General features: G+C 44.5%; 1 protein-coding gene across 1 annotated transcript in view; it reads right to left on the bottom strand.

Annotated features, from left to right (window-relative positions):
• LOC139579327 (zeta-sarcoglycan) overlaps window positions 1-13196 on the bottom strand; it is a 373687-nt gene that overhangs the window by 69907 nt on the left and 290584 nt on the right. The window lies entirely within an intron of this gene.

The raw sequence follows: 13196 nt of genomic DNA on the forward strand, positions 1-13196 counted from the left end.
AGAATGAGAGAGAGAAAGAGAATGAGAGAAAGAAAGAGAGCTCAGCAAATAACTTTCCACAGTAGACCCCATCGCCAGAGCAAATGGCTACAGCAACAATGGATAATCTGCACAGTAAATGTACCGGCACTGTTCGGGGTCAAGGACTAGTCTGTCACTCAAGTTGCTGCTTAATAAACCTCTCTCTCTCTCCAACCACCTTGCCTGATGTAAGTGCAGAGGATACAACCTGACTGAGTTCCATTGAAGTCCATTGTGTTTGAAGAGACACATATTCTAACAGTTCTCTGAACTAACGTTGCCCTGCAACAATCCTCTATAAATAAGTTCATCCCTCCCCATTCCATCTGAGTACAACGTGCGGTGATTGTGACTCACTCATTCCTAGAGCATTTAGGCTTTGAACAGAGAGTGAATAATGCACACAACAGCGGAACGCTGAGAACACTGAGTAGAAAGCTTAAAGTCAAAAAGTCTGTTGAAATGAGGATGGAAATGGAATATGTTTTTCATGACCTTCAACGATGAGTAAGAATACATCTTGAGACTTATAATGGAGCATTAGTGATTAACACTAATTTCCTCAGGATGCCGCCATTCCATTAACATGAATCACTCCCATGGCCATTGCTGCAAGCAATTTTAGAGAATCCCTATACAAAGGTACAACACCAAGGAAAACCCCGGCAGTCACTAAACACACCCACGTGTTTACACCAATGAGTCATCTGAACTCTATTGAATGGTCCTGATATGATCAGTAATTCAATTGCTGCAGCACACAGTCTGTCAATACACTCCACCTTGACCATCAAATGATTTTCAGAATCTTCCCTTTCGTTCAAATGCAAATGTCTCAGCCACTCCGTGAAGTCACAGGCTTATATTAAGCCAACTAATTTGGGTCCTAAAAAGTCGCAAAGTCAGCGGTGAGGACCCTCTGAAAAGTCACAGGTTTATGTTAAGCCAACTAAATTGGGTAGTGCTATCTGGGATCCTTGAGACGTCCATGCCCTAAACCCTAGCCTTAACCCCTACCCTAACACCAACCCATAACTATAACCCTTACCTAATCTTAACCTTTACTTTAACCCTGACCTTAACCCTTACCTTAACCATTTCAAATGTCAACATCAATGGGCTACCGTCAGAGTTGGGACGTCCCAAGAATCCCTGATAGCATAGACCATTCTAAAAGTTGCGAAGTCAGTGGCGAGGATTCTCTGAAAAGTCACAGACTTATATTAAGCCAGCTAAATATTGCCCTAAAAGTTGAGAGGTCAGCGGTTGAGGACCCGGGGTTGTGGCCTGAGACTGGCTTAGTGAGCTTGACTGCAGGTCAGAGTTCATTTGAGTCTCTGTGCAATCTGTTTGAATGGTGAAGAGCACAAACACCGTTAGAAACACACACACACACACACACACACACACACACACACACACACACACACACACACACACACACACACACACACACACACACACACACACACACACACACACACACACACACACACACACACACACACACACACACACACAGGGGCTCAGTTGAAGGGATTTAGATGTCTGAAGTGCTGGCTCTTTAGAAGTGTGCCAGGTGCCGATACCTCTCTCCCAGGGCGCTCTCCTTTGTTCCAGTTAGTTCCTCCTTCCTACACCCCACATACAGTACGTACATCAAATCTGACCCTTTGTGATGAAGTCGCCTCCCAAGGTCAAGAGGAAACGTAGAAAGAGCTTTTGTAGAAGTGCTATCTATTGGACTTTTCCCTGGACCATGTGACCTGACCAGGTAAAACTACTGACCCCTCGTTACAAGCTATAAATCTAGTCAGGTAAAACTCCTGGTCCTATGAAAAACACTGAAACAAGAGACTTTGAAACTGGCACGGTGCAAAACATGACATCATCTTTTGAATCTTGAAAACAAAAGAGGGGGGTTGTGGTAAGAGTCAAACAGGCTTTATTTAGAGCAGCTTGGCACCCATAGTCATAGTCTCAAACACACACCGCAGGGTGGAGTTCACTCGCGCCGTTCTGCCGCTTCGCCATAATTTAGGATAATTCATTCAAATAACTGTCTATGCTTTGGGCCGCCGTCGTCACGGTACTCTCAAATTACAGAGGAAAAACTCTCACCTCACCCCTACTTGCTGATTCCAAGTCAAGGTCGAAATGCAAAGTGCCCGGACAGTGTTTTTTTACACCCGCATGTGTGTAGAGGTGTGGGCCACAACACACTGTCAGGTAGATTTCTACCCAGAGACAAGGAAAGGTCATTGATTGGCCAAAGACCCCTAATCCAAGACTAGAGCAGTTCCAGGCTGACTACATTGCAGATGCACGCCAGATCTCACAACGCCTGGATGGGTGTTTAACATATCAGCTAATCACATCATATGATAAAGCAATCTGATGCCCGACTGCACAGTCGAGGAGGTGGCAGGCAACCATTGGCTGATGCAATGCCACATCTGTAATGTAGTAGGCCTGGAACACCAAGGTGACCAGTAGTCATCTTTACATACTTCTTCTTCACTGAACCAAAATTGGTTCCATATAGAACCCTTGGGTTCCATATAGGGTTCTTTAAGGAACCAATTCCGTTTCTATACTGAGCAAAAATAACATGCAAAAATGTCAAAGATTTTACTGGGTTACAGTTCATATAAGCAAATCAGTCAATTGAAATAAATGCATTAGGCCCTAATCTATGGATTTCACATGACTGGGCAGGGGTGCAGCCATTGGTAGGCTTGGGAGGGCATAGGCCCACCCACTGGGGAGCCAGGCTCAGCCAATCAGAATGAGTTTTTCTCCACAAAAGGGCTTTATTACAGACAGAAATATTCCTCAGGAAAAAAATACAAATAAAAGACGACCCATGGACGCCCAGACTAAAATGAATGTATTCAATTCATTCTTAGAAGCAGGTCTCTCTCTCTATAATGAAAAACGTAGGGGAATGAATAAAATGCTGGTGACCCAATTTTTCTGTTGATTTCCCCAAATTAATATGCCGCTGTTCGGGCGTATATTCAAATGAGAATATTCTGTTAAATTGGGAGAGAGTTGCTGATCCGATTGAGAGAGAGAGAGAGAGAGAGAGAGAGAGAGATAGATTTTTCCCCCCAGTCTGCCACCTGCGATTCATTATCCCCACGTTCATTGTTTTCTCCTGTTTATGACGGCAGGCCAAAACTTTAATAAATCACACCTGCTTGGCTCTAATTTTAGAATGCCGTGGACCGGCTCGGCGGTAGCATTCACCAAATCATTTCGCCTCACCTAATTGGTGAATACCCCGCTCTTGGAATTAATTATTTGCAATGGTGCGTATGATGGGATTTAGTATTGTTCTCCACACAGTTTCAATTGATAGGACTTTGCTCAGCGTGAAAACATTGGGCCCTGACTCCTTCCATGGACTCATCTCCCCAAGGCTCAGCCACTGTAGCCTACGTTCAATTGTGTGTGATTTGAAGTCACTGTGGAAAAGTATCCTAAATAATTACAATTTAATTCTCTGTGGATTTGAGGGAAGCCTCAGAGCCCAACTACTGATTAACAAACATATATTAATTTTTAGCTGGTAAACAGACATCAGTGTAACCTTATTATCCCTCTTTCAAAGAAATAGCCCGTCCAATTATTCAATCTCTTCTGCCTTCAATCCTGTCATTTAAAGGTTTTCTGATGTCGGTTGCGTCTTATATTCAAAGTGTTTGTATTTTGGCAATTACCCAGAGCCTCTCTAGTCTAGGCCTGGGTTGGCTCTTCAAGTCCATTCATGACCACATTCAAGTTCCACTGTACTACGAATAATTAGACAGTCAATAGACTCCCTTCACTTTAATCGTTTGTATAGGCGGACGCACGTCAGAAAGCTGAATTTAATTAGTTGGGTAATAAGCGGAAGAGTGCAGGGTTGGATCGGTCTTATCGGTCTTTCAGCTTTGCTGCTGCGCATAGCAATGCAGCTGGTGGGGGATAAATACGACATCCCTCCACAGGACTCTCTGAAGACCCCGGTGTCTGAATTTAACCCTCTGAAGTGTGTGAATTTAGCAGGCGACTGAATGAGAAGAAAATAAAGAAAAAGCGCAACTCTTTCGGTGGCCCTCATAACGCTTTACTGGAGGGGTTAACAAGCAATGTTGTTCATCAATGTGGTGTTGCTTAGGCATTCTGGACATCATTTTCAACTCTCCGCTCCCCTTTCCGACACGCGTGACATTATTCCATTGGCAGGTGCAGCAATAGTGTTTCCCGCTTCGATTACGTCCGCTTTCCGAAACGAGCGCCAGGTGGGTTTTAGTGAGTCTCAAGACAAAATGGACAAAACCAAAATGATTCAGTGTGTGAAATGATGGATCCCTCAGTATCACAACAACAGTAATGTACGTGCTGCTACACCTGCGTTGCTGTTTGGGGTTTTAGGCTGGTTTCTGTACAGCACTTTGTGACATCGGCAGACGTAAAAAGGGCTTTATAAATACATTTGATTAATTGATTGATATAGAGGATGGATGAGCCGGATTGGCATCGGTGTCATGCCTGATGTCCACCAGATGATATGTGTTTTGTTTTACAGGATGTATAGCCGGCATTTCTCCGTACTTGACGTTGGCTTTTCAACTCGCTAAAAGCGTCTGTGTGTGCACTTCTGTTTGTACCACCTCACGGTAAAGCAACGCATGAGTTGATAGTGTTGAACGCATGCGGTTCACAGAACGTAGCGCTGCTGACTGCTCCACTGACATGACTTCCCCCGGAACGCAAAGAGTTTGATGCATCTGGTGGACATGAGGCATAACAGTGTGCCTCCGGGCACCATTTGTCTTTTCCCCAGCAGAGTATCTTATCCGGGCGATGGATCTGCCTTACCCCCCCGGGCCTGCCAAGCAGCAAATAAATCTGGCCCTGGAGAAGAAGACGCAACACTGAGGTTCAACCTGGAGAACACTTGTTTAGGGAGCAGAAATAGTGAGTATAGTCATCACCATTCTCTGCAGCTCTACCGGAGTACTTCACAGGTTGACTGTTTTACTCTGCCTGACCAGGACTCGGGTTGCAGGAGGGAAAATACAGCTACTCTTGTTCCTACCACTGACTAGCAGTGCTTTTGGGATTCTCACTGTGTGTGTGCGTCCATGCGTCCGTGCCTGCGCGTGTCCGACAGCGTGTGCCTTTCACCAAGCAAACAGAACACACAGAGGACTCCAGAACTCAGACCTGTAGCCAAGCTCCTCATCAGCCGGTCTTCAGCCACAACACTTCAGGAGCTTCTAATAGCTACATACGGTTTGAGACAACTTATAGTATAAGACAATATGCGGTATCAGACAGCTTTGTACTTGACAAAAGCCAACTAAATATTTAAACTTTTACTGTAACTAAGAGCCTCTAACATCAACCCTACCGGAACACAATGGACATACGACACCATGACATATAGCAGTATATTTGGACCTGATCCATGTCTATTAATGGATCACAGAAACTATTTTAACTAAATAATGTTCTGTTGTCACGTAAACTCTGGATAGGTCCAGTGAAATGTGTTGTTTTACAGGGTCGGCCATAGTAGTACGGCGATTAGGGTTAAGTGCCTCGCTCAAGGGAACATTGATGGATTTTTCACCTTGTCAGCTCGGGTATTCAGACCAGCGAACTTTTGGTTACTGGCCCAACGCTCTACCTGCTAGGCTGCAACACTCTGCTGTCCCCAACGTTTTAGTCACATCACATTCTGTACAAGTCGTCACATTCTAGAGACGTCCTTCAACAATGCTAAATCGTTATCATCACTGGAGGAAAGACAGACAATCCAAACCTGTTTGTACGAATGTGGAGACAAACGAGAGACAGAACATCCTCATGCAATGTAAACACACACACACACACACACACACAGAGAAAGACACACAGAGAAAGACACACAGAGACATACAGACACACACACACAGAACCCCCCACACACACACGAGACACGCACACTCTCATGCAGTGCACACACAGTGAGACCTCTGCTCTCTTCTGTAGTCCACCTTGTTTGCACCCTGCGTATCCCAACATCCTTTGAGACGAAAACATGTGACGCAGAGCGCCCACCTCTGATACTCCTTCTATCACCTCCATTATCCCCTTCACTCCTGCTGCTACTCAATCGCCGTGCTGTCACACACACACACACATTTTAAATACTTTATTTGAATCCACCAATCAAATTTACCAAGAAAAATAAAACATTTCAAAGGTCCCTGTATCCATGGCACTCAAGGGTACAGAAAGCACCTCCTTCTCCAAACAGCTAGGCTGCTCACGACAACTGATACAGAGCAGTACCTAGCCACACACACGCGCACGCACACACACACACACACAGTACATAGAGACATGCAAGAACACAAACGCACCGCACGCTGCATGCATACACAATTGCTGTCAACATATGCACAAAGACATGCAAACATAAAACATGGACATGAACAAACGCAGGCATGCGCACACACACACACAATTGTACTCACACAGACATACAGTGTGTATATAGGTGTGTGTGAGTCTGTCTGGGGCCTTCAGAGGCATGCCTCTCCACTAATAGATTATTGATCAGAGGGCCAGTCCATCTCTCAGGCCTCCAGGCAGGGCCAGACAGCCTGTACTGTGTAAATAAAAAAACATATCTCTCTCTCCCTCTCCCTCCCCCCATCGGTCCTTCTAAACGAAGGGCTTTGGTGTGATTTCAGTTTCCTCAGCCCTGGCTTTGCTCTGTCTGTCTGTCTGTGTTCCCTGGCAGTTATTACACCGTATTAACACACTTATAACATAGTAATAAGACATTAATAACACATATTACCCGCTTCTGTCACTCACCCTGACCCCCTGGGATTGAGAAGGACTTAGAGGGGCCGGGGTCAGCCAGTCCAATCTGTCCAAGGGAGAATAGAACTTAAATGAGGTCACGGCAGAGTGGTGTGTGAGTGTGTGTGTTTCACGGCAGAGTGGACTGTGCTGAGGGTTAACGACACAGGGTACCAGTGACAGCTGTGCTTTACAACTGTCACCGACTGGGTTTGAACTCGGGTCTCCTACGTGCCACAAGACTGTGTTGGCCTGCTAAGCTTCAGACTAGGCAGGTCTCAGGTAATGTCACTCATCACACCAACATTGGTCACTGAACACAAGACAGGAGTATGGTGATGACACCAAAATGCCACAAATATCATTTCATTTTAAATTTGCTCAAAGGTTTTATTTTACCCCAGAGCGAAGGTTCAAAATGAAGCTTGTGGATTGTGATTTATGTAATAAATACCCAATCTGAGCTGGGCAATTATACAGTGCATTCGGAAAGTATTCCGATCCCTTTTGACTTATTCCACATTTTGTTACGTTACAGCCTTATTCAAAAATTAATGAAATACCTTTGTTTCCTCATCAATCTACACTCAATACCCCATAATGACAAAGCAAAAACAGCTTTTTAGACATTTAAATGTGGAAAAAGTTAAGGGGTCTGAATACTTTCCAAATGCACTGTATGTTCGACTAGTTTGGATTCATATCCATTATTAGCCGTTTAAAAGGCAAGGGGAAAAAAGAAGGGTTTAGTCTTGGGATTCTTCATGACAAGCCACATCATACATGTAGCTCTGTCTCCATCATATACATATAATCAATGACCATTGACTATTTCTATGGTCTCCATGGCCTAACAGGATCTCTGCTCTCATTAAAAAGGCATGACTTAACTATAGGGTCAACCAAGGCATTTCCAATTCATCCCTCTCTCTTCCTATCTCTGGGACTTGGTCAATGTATCCTGTATCAAACATGTCTGACTAACATGCACAGAACTAGTCTGTCGGTCACAGCTATAGATTACTTAACCGTTCACTCTGATTAAACAGCCACTATATCCCTCTGGAGCCCGACTTGTCATTCCACTGGCCAGCGATCAATCAGGTCTTGTTTTTTCTTTGCATGCTGTTGATTACACAAGTGTTATTTTGCCCGTCCCCCACCATTTTGTTACTTCTTTTCATTTTGTCTCTGGTTCCATTGAATTATGTATCGTCAATTCCCTAAACGAAGCTGGAGCTAGTTCAAACTGAATTTTCGCATCCACTGAGTTTGTAAAGGAGATGAGGGAGTGTCGTGTTTCTTGTCACTCTCCAGACTCCAGAGTGAGGCTTTCATTTGCATCTTTTTGCCTTGTCCATTGATTTTTGGGGTGATAATTGTTTTTGCACATTTACTTCCTCGAGACGTCTCCTTTGCTGACGTTTAATGACAGAGATCTTTCATATAACGCGAAACAGGAAAGTGGTCTAATGTGCGCTCTCTCCCTCTCTCTTGCCCTTTCCCTCTGTCCGTGTCCTTTTCCCTTTTCTGTGTGAATTCAGAGCTGTACTGTGTGGTGTGAGGAGAACATCATCATTGATGCAGTGCAATGTTGATGCAATAATGATGCAGTGAAATCTGCTGATCACATTTTTATATGATTCAACATGAAAGATCATGAGTTGGTAATCAAATGAATTTCAGTACACGCGTTATAGGTATATCTGGATACTCTGTATACTATTTTAGTGGGGTCGGTTCCGAAGTTGCAGGGCCTGCAAACACTAAACTGATGTGAATTCTACTTCACTAAGACTGTGACAGATCCTAACAATGTAGACAGAAAGATAAAGAGAGAGAGAGAGAGCACTGAATCACTGAACACTGAACTCAACTCTAAAAGTAGCACACCTCCCTCTACCTCCCTCTACCTCCCTGTATCCTCCCTCTACCTCCCGTCTCCTCCCTCTATCTCCTTGTATCCTCCCTCTACCCTCCCTGTATCCTCCCTCTACCCTCCTCTACCTCCATCTACGTCCCCAGGCCGTCCCCAGGCCGTGACACACATGGAAATGTCATTAGGTACTGATGGGGACTAAGATAAAACCAGGCCAGACACCAGTGTAATGTCAATTTGCTGCCATTAATGAATTAAATGTCTCTTAATTTCAGTGAGTTGAACAACCGTAACCTAAGATGCTCAGTGAATACTAAAACCTGGTGGGATGTCGGGTGTGTGTGTATGTATATAAGTGAAGGCCCGCCAAGGCCTCTGTAGAGTGTAAGAACGATTAAAGACATGAAAAAGGCTTTGTTTATTCGGCTAATGAACTGCCTGGTGTAGTTGTGGCGTGGCCCTCGTAACCATGCCGACAGCTGCCCTGACTTCTGGCTTAGTCATGCCGTGATTTGATTGGCTGCACTTCGTTTGTCCACGGTTGACTAAGTAAGTCTGCTACCAGCAGATTTCTGTGGAAGTGGAACAGTGTGAATACAACACTATTGCAAGCTGTGCAAGCCATTCTGAATTCACAAAAAATATGAAGTCTGAGTCAGTGGAAACTCATAAAGGATTGCTAAATGGGCCAACACATTTTACAGTACATCCCACTCTCGGATACCATCGTTGACATGATGATTAGCCATATCTACAGCTGTCTAAAGAAGTAGCTTAACAGCCCATTGCTCTTAATAAAGTCTCTTTCCTCACAGATCCTATCATAATAATGTGCTCCTAGGCCCAAGATAAGGTACGAGACGCACAAATCAACTCAACTCAAATCTGCCATCCAAATCAGAATCCAAAGAAATGGATTCTGCATTGACTTTTCAATGATCTATCCAAAAGAGGCATTTCTACCTTCTCTACATCTATATATTTGGCAGGGGCGACGTCTGAAAGGGCTCGCGGCATTTCGGGAAGAAGAAGATCTGGGCGCAGGATTTGATCTCTGGCGATGATGTGAATTAATATTCCCTTTCATTCCCTTCTCCTGAAGGCCAAGTCGCCTCATTCGACGTTCCATCACTCTGGAAATCTTGTTAAATGTTAAACGGGGCCTATTTCTACATGGGTCGCGATCTGGTGCCACGTACCCCTTGGCCTGGTCTCAATAAAACATTTAGAGTCTCACGCTTCTTCCGGAAAAAAAAAGTTCTCTCAGATAATTTTGTTTAACTTTTATAGGTTACTTCTGAAGTTGGAAGATGCCTTTTTTCCTGGTATCTTTTTAATATTGTGGAGTTGCGGGGAGTCGTGGATATTACGGCGAAGCCCAAAGGTCGTGTGTGCTCGCACATAACGATTTCGAGTTTCTTGACCACCCAGCGTCGATTGCATCGCTGAATAATTTGTATTAAAGTCTTGAAGTGTAACTATATGGTAGAATAGTATTTAACTATTACCTCTGTTCTTTACAGTATGTTGTATACCGCAGAGGGCTGAATCAATGTCAGCCATGTGGCCAACGAAGGATGCCACTCTAATATCAAAACACTGACAACGAATGACTCTTATAAATTACCCGGCAAGTGTTTGGACCCTCGGAAAACCAAGCAATAAATATAGCCAAACTGACAAATGGCTAACGAGAAGGTGTTTCCACAAAGCTTTAGTCAGGGTCGTGTTCATTAGGGCACGCAACGTTTTACAATGGAAACTTACAATTTGCGCTATGTTCCATTTCAGTGCCTGTCAGCTGAAAGTATTGTGTCAGGGGTGTGAGAGAGAGAGAGAGAGAGAGAGAGAGAGAGAGAGAGAGAGAGAGAGAGAGAGAGAGAGAGAGAGAGAGAGAGAGAGAGAGAGAGAGAGAGAGAGAGAGAGAGAGAGAGAGAGAGAGAGAGAGAGAGAGAGAGAGAGAGAGAGAGAGAGAGAGAGAGAGAGAGAGAGAGAGATGAGTGATTGATAAAGGGAGGAAAACGACTCCTCAGAGAAAGCTGAAATTTCATTGGCTCCCTGAGGGGACAATTAGAACAGTCCGTGTTGGCGAGCAGGCCTCAGCTCATCCCTCATGGTGCGGAGAGAGAGGATGACAGCACAGCACACTCTTGGAACACGCCACAAGGAACATGCAGTCAGTCTGCTGCAGCACCAGGTATCTTCAAGACATTTAAAAATATATATTTTACCAGGTTTGTTTCATTGAGATAAATCTATTTTTCAAAGGAGATCGGGACCAAGGTCCATCAGGCTGTCTGTCAATAGGACTGTGACATCAATGATGTAGCTACAGCACAAACCTATCTTACAATAATCAGTCATCTCAGAAACCCAGAACAAAAATCAAGCATCATGTGTACCAAACTCACTAAAAGTGGCAGTGATAAAGCCTCTCTTGAAAAAGCCAAACCTTGACCCGGAAAATATAAAAAACTATCGGCCTATATCGAATCTTCCATTCCTCTCAAAAATTTTAGAAAAAGCTGTTGCGCAGCAACTCACTGCCTTTCTGAAGACAAACAATGTATACGAAATGCTTCAGTCTGGTTTTAGACCCCATCATAGCACTGAGACTGCACTTGTGAAGGTGGTAAATGACCTTTTAATGGCGTCAGACCGAGGCTCTGCATCTGTCCTCGTGCTACTAGACCTTAGTGCTGCCTTTGACACCATCGATCACCATATTCTTTTGGAGAGACTGGAAACCCAAATTGGTCTACACGGACAAGTTCTGGCCTGGTTTAGATCTTACCTGTCGGAAAGATATCAGTTTGTCTCTGTGAATGGTCTGTCCTCTGACAAATCAACTGTACATTTCGGTGTTCCTCAAGGTTCCGTTTTAGGACCACTATTGTTTTCACTATATATTTTACCTCTTGGGGATGTTATTCGAAAACATAATGTTAACTTTCATTGCTATGCGGATGACACACAGCTGTACATTTCAATGAAACATGGTGAAGCCCCAAAATTGCCCTCGCTAGAAGCCTGTGTTTCAGACATAAGGAAGTGGATGGCTGAAAACTTTCTACTTTTAAACTCGGACAAAACAGAGATGCTTGTTCTAGGTCCCAAGAAACAAAGAGATCTTCTGTTAAATCTGACAATTCATCTTGATGGTTGTAAAGTCGTCTCAAATAAAACTGTGAAGGACCTCGGCGTTACTCTTGACCCTGATCTCTCTTTTGACGAACATATCAAGACTGTTTCAAGGACAGCTTTTTTCCATCTATGTAACATTGCAAAAATCAGAAATTTTCTGTCCAAAAATGATGCAGAAAAATTAATCCATGCATTTGTTACTTCTAGGTTAGACTACTGCAATGCTCTACTTTCCGGCTACCCGGATAAAGCACTAAATAAACTTCAGTTAGTGCTAAATACGGCTGCTAGAATCCTGACTAGAACCAAGAAATTTGATCATATTACTCCAGTGCTAGCTTCCCTACACTGGCTTCCTGTTAAGGCAAGGGCTGATTTCAAGGTTTTACTGTTAACCTATAAAGCGTTACATGGGCTTGCTCCTACCTATCTTTCCGAGTTGGTCCTGCCGTACATACCAATACGTACGCTACGGTCACAAGACGCAGGCCTCCTAATTGTCCCTAGAATTTCTAAGCAAACAGCGGGAGGCAGGGCTTTCTCCTATAGATCTCCATTTTTATGGAACAGTCTGCCTACCCATGTGAGAGACGCAGACTCGGTCTCAACCTTTAAGTCTTTACTGAAGACTTATCTCTTCAGTAGGTCATATGATTGAGTGTAGTCTGGCCCAGGAGTGTGAAGGTGAACGGAAAGGCTCTGGAGCAACGAACCGCCCTTGCTGTCTCTGCCAGGCCGGTTCCCCTCTCTCCATTGGGATTCTCTGCCTCTAACCCTGTTACAGGGGCTGAGTCACTGGCTTGCTGGTGCTCTTTCATGCCGTCCCTAGGAGGGGTGCGTCACTTGAGTGGGTTGAGTTACTGACGTGATCTTCCTGTCTGGGTTGGCGCCCCCCCTTGGTTTGTGCTGTGGTGGAGACCTTTGTGGGCTATACTCGGCCTTGTCTCAGGATTGTAAGTTGGTGGTTGAGGATTTCCCTCTAGTGGTGCGGGGGCTGTGCTTTGGCAAAGTGGGTGGGGTTATATCCTTCCTGTTTGGCCCTGTCCGGGGGTTTCTTCGGATGGGGCCACAGTGTCTCCTGACCGCTCCTGTCTCAGCCTCCAGTATTTATGCTGCAGTAGTTTATGTGTCGGGGGGCTAGGGTCAGTTGGTTACCTGGAGTACTTCTCCTGTCTTATCCAGTGTCCTGTGTGAATTTAAGTATGCTCTCTCTAATTCTCTCGTTCTCTCTTTCTCTCTGAGAACCTGAGCCCTAGGACCATACGTCAGGACTACCGGGCATGATGACACCTTGCTGTCCCCA

This window comes from Salvelinus alpinus, chromosome 6 (genome assembly GCF_045679555.1).
Source record: "Salvelinus alpinus chromosome 6, SLU_Salpinus.1, whole genome shotgun sequence".
Lineage (NCBI taxonomy): Eukaryota > Metazoa > Chordata > Actinopteri > Salmoniformes > Salmonidae > Salvelinus > Salvelinus alpinus.